We start from the raw sequence: 5181 nt of genomic DNA on the forward strand, positions 1-5181 counted from the left end.
AATCTACCAAGATGAACTTTGAATTATGAACATCTATGCACCAAATGCAAGGGCACTCACATTCATAAAAGAAATTTTGCTAAAGCTCAAAGCACACATTGAACCTTATACAATAATAGTGAGAGACTTCAACACCCTACTCTCAGCAATGGACAGATCATGGAAACACAAACTAAACAGAGACACAGTGAAGCTAACAGAAATTATGAACCCAATGAATTTAATATATATATATAAATATAATATAATATAATATATAAATATAATATAATATAATATAAATATAATAATATTTATATAATAATTATTTATTTATATAATAATATTTATTTAATAATATATAATATATTTTAATAATATATATTATACATAATAATATATAATATATATTTAATAATATATATTATATATAATGATATATAATATTTATATAATAATATATATTATTATATAAATAATTACTTATTTATATAATAATATTTATATAATAATATAAATATAATATATAATATATAAATATAATATAATATAAATATATATATTTAATATATATATTAAATTCATTGGGTTCATAATATATATAAATTTCTTTTTCTAAAACAAAAGAATATACCTTCTTCTCAGCACCTCATGGTACCTCCTCCAAAACTGACCATATAATTGGTCACAAAACAGGTCTCAGCAGATACAAGAAGATTGAAATAATCCCATGCACCGTATCATATCACCATGGTCTAAGTCTGGTCTTAAAAACCAACAAAATCAATGAAAAACCCACATACACATGGAAGCTGAACAACACTCTACTCAATGATAACTTGGTCAAGGAAGAAATAAGAAAGAAAGACTTTTTAGAATTTAATGAAAATGAAGCCACAACATATCCAAACTTATGGCATACAATGAAGTAGTGCTAAGAGGAAAACTGATAGCTCTGAGTGCCTCCAAAAAGAAATTAGAGGGAGCATACACTAGCAGTTTGACAGAACAACTGAAAACTCTAGAACAAAAAGAAGCAAATAGACTCAAGAGGAGTAGAAGGCAGGAAGTAATCAAACTCAGGGCTGAAATCAACCAAGTAGAAACAAAAAGAACTATACAAAGAATCAACCAAACCAGGGGCTGTTTATTTGAGAAAATCAGCAAGATAAGCCCTTCGCCAAACTAAGGAGAGGACACAGAGACAGTATCCAAATCAACAAAATCAGAAATGAAAAAGGAGACATAACAACAGAAACTGAGGAAATCCACGAAATCATTGGATACTCCTACAAAAGCCTAATCTCAACAAAACTGGAAAATCTGAAATGGACAATGAAATGGACAATTTTCTAGATATATTCCAGGTACCCAAGTTAAACCAGGATCAGATAAACAATCTAAATAGCCCCATAACCCCTAAAGAAATAGAAACAGTCATTAATAGTCTCCCAAACAGAAAATGCCCAGGATCAGATGGGATAAGTGTAGAGTTCTATCAAACCTTCAAAGAAGACCTAATACCAATACTCTTCAAATTATTCCACAAAATAGAAACAGAAGGAACACTACCCAATTTGTTCTATGAAGCCAAAATTACTCTGATACCTAAACCACACAAAGACCCAACAAAGAAAGATAACTTCAGACCAATTTCTCTTATGAATATTGATGCAGAAATATTCAATATACTTTCCACAAACCAAATCCAAGAACACATCAAATGATCATCCATCATGATAAAATCAGCTTCATCCCAGGGATGCAGGGATGGTTCAATATATAGAAATCCATCAATGTAATCCACTATATAAACAAGCCCAGAGGGAAAAAAAAACATATGATCATTTATTTCATTAGATGCTGAGAAAGCGTTTGACAAAATCCAACACCCCTTCATGATAAAAGTCTTAGAAAGATCAGGAATTCAAGGTCCATACCTAAACATAGTAAAAGCAATATACAGCAAACCAGTAGCCAACATCATACTAAATGGAGAGAAACTTGAAGCAATCCCACTAAAATCAGGGACTAGACAAGGCTACCTACTCTTTCCCTACCTGTTCAGTATAGTACTCGAAGTTCTAGCCAGAGCAATTAGACAACAAAAGGAGGTCAAAGGGCTACAAATTGAAAAGGAAGAAGTCAAGATATCGTTATTTGTAGATGATATGATAGTATATATAAGTGACCCAAAAAATTCAACCAGAGAATTCCTAAAACTGATAAACAACTTCAGCAAAGTGGCTGGATATAAAATTAACTCAAACAAATCAGTGGCCTTCCTCTATTCAAAGGATAAACAGGCTGAGAGAGAAATTAGGGAAACAATACCCTTTACAATAGTCACAAATAATATAAAGTATCTTAGTGTGACTCTAACTAAGGAAGTGAAAGATCTGTATGACAAGAACTTCACGTCTCTGAAGAAAGAAATTGAAGAAGATCTCAGAAGATGGAAAGATCTCCCATGCTCATGGATTGGCAGGATTAATAGTAAAAATGACCATCTTACCAAAAGCAATCTACAGATTCAATGCAATCTCCACCAAAATTCCAACTCAAATTTTCATAGAGTTAGAAAGAGCAATTTGCAAATTCATCTGGAATAACAAAAAACCCAGGATAGCAAAACCTATTCTTAACAATTAATGAACATCTGGGAGAATCACCATTCCTGACCTCAAGCTGTACTACAGAGCAATCATGATAAAAACTGCATGGTATTGGTACAGTGACAGGCAGGTAGATCAATGGGATAGAATTGAAGATCCAGAAATGAATCCACACACCTGTGGTCATTTGATCTTTGACAAAGGAGCTAAAACCACCCAGTGGAAAAAAGACAGCATTTTCAACAAATGGTGCTGGTTCAACTGGTGGTTAGCATGTAGAAGAATGCAAACTTATCTCCTTGTACAAAGCTCAAGTCCAAATGGATCAAGGACCTCCACATAAAAGCAGATATACAAAAACTAATAGAAAAGAAAGTGGGGAAAACCCTCAAACACATGGGCACAGGAGAAATTTTTCTGAACAGAACACCAATAGCTTATGTTCTAAGATCAAGAATTGACAAATGGGACCTCATAAAATTGCAAAGCTTCTGTAAGGCTAAGGACACTGTCAGTAGGACAAAACAGCAACTAACAGATTAGGAAAAGATCTTTACCAACCCTACATCTGGTAGAGGATTTATATTCAATATATACAAAGAACTCAAGAAGTTAAACTCCAGAGAACCAAAGAACCCTTTTTAAAATGGGGTACAGAACTAAATAAAGAATTCTCAACTGAGGAATACCGAATGACTGAGAAGCACCTTAAAACATGTTCAACATCCTTAGTCATCAGGGAAATACAAATCAAAACAACCATGAGATTCCACCTCACACCAATCAGAATGGCTAAGATCAAAAACTCAGGTGACAGCAGATGCTGGCAAGGATATGGAGAAGGAGGAACACTCCTCCACTGCCAGTGGGATTGCAAGCTGGTACAACCACTCTGGAGTTCAGTTTGACAGTTCTTTAGAAAATTGGACATAAAACAACCTGATGTCCCAGCTATACCACTCTTGGGCATACACCCAGAAGATGCTCCAACATGTAATAAGGACACATGCTCCACTATGCTCATAGCAGCCTTATTTATAATAGCCAGAAGTTGGAAAGACCCCAGCTATCCCTGAACAAAGGAATAGATACACAAAATGTGGTACATTTACATAATGGAGCCACTATTGTGTATGCCAATAAGTGCTTGCTGAAAGGAGCCTGATATAGCTGTCTCCTGAGAGACTCTTCCAGTTCCTGACAAATACAGAACAGAAGTGGAGACTCACAACCATCCATTGGACTGAGCACAGGGTCTCCAATGGAGGAGCTAGAGAAAGTACCAAAGGAGCTGAAGGGGTTTGCAGCCCCATAGGAGGAACAACAATATGAACCAAGCAGTACCCCCAGAACTCCCAGGCACTAAACCACCAACCAAAGAGTACACAAGGAGGAACTCAAGGGTTCAGCCGCATATGTAGCAGAGGATGGCTTTGTGGGACATCAATGAGAAGAGAGGCCCTTGGCCTCATGAAGGTTTGATGCCCCAGTGTAGGGGAATGCCAGCACAGGGAAGTGGGAGTGGGTAGGCTAGTGAATAGGGGGAGGGGTGTGATTGGGGGGGGTTGGAGGGGGAAATGAGGAAAGGAGATAAAATTTGAAATGTAAATAAAGAAAATATCTAATAAAAAATGAAAAAAAGAAGAAGTGTGGCTTGAACTTGGAGTTTGGAAGTCTGAGCGAGTGATGAGAAAGCAAGTTTAATGTAATGCATTGCTTGTGGAAAATAAAAATTTGCATGTATCAACCACGTACAAAGTCTCTGTTTTAAGTACTATAAACTTTCTAAACTATAGGCTTGTTTATATTTTTAAAGACTTTAAGAATTTAAATTGTGCATATATGTGTGTCTGTGTGAATGTATGTCATGTTGTGTACCCAAGAAAGCCAGAACAGGACACCAGACACCTACTATGGCTATAGGGGCAGAAAGCTTAGCGAGGAAGGACAGGTACTATTGAAGAAGTTAGATAAGAGAGAAATGATGGATCGTGCTCAGTTCACAGGGCCTAGGAAGATGGTCTTCACCAAAGACTTAAAGAGGGACTGAGTCACCAAGGTTAGCAAGACTGGCATAGGGCTTCAGCAGCTTTGCTGGGCCCTTTGGTGGCATAGGATGCTTATGGAGTGGGAAGGGCTTTGATTACTCTGAGTGATTTAGACCAGCATGTAAAACAGGTCTATAATATGGGAGAACTACCTAGAGGAGATAAGACAGAGGCGATACTGAAGAAGAGGTTTGTCTGGGTTATCCAAAGGCAAATGTGACAAGACTTGTGTTGAGCTGCAAAAATGTGAATGTTTTTCTCAAGGAAAAATTGGCAGAAAGCCCAAGTTTATGCTGAGCAGCTTCTGGAAGGCTTATAGCCTGAGGACTTCATACTCCTGGGCATTTGTAGGGATGAACAGCTCAATCCAGTCCCACTGCAGTCATCGGGGTGGAGAAATACATGGAGGCTTCATCATGTGAAAATGGAAGGACTAGGCCGGGAGTGGTGGTGCACGCCTTTAATCCCAGCACTTGGGAGGCAGAGGCAGGCAGATTTCTGAGTTTGAGGCCAGCCTGGTCTACAAAGTGAGTTCCAGG

The sequence above is a fragment of the Mus pahari genome, chromosome 22, assembly GCF_900095145.1.
Source record: "Mus pahari chromosome 22, PAHARI_EIJ_v1.1, whole genome shotgun sequence".
NCBI classification, from domain to species: Eukaryota; Metazoa; Chordata; class Mammalia; order Rodentia; family Muridae; genus Mus; species Mus pahari.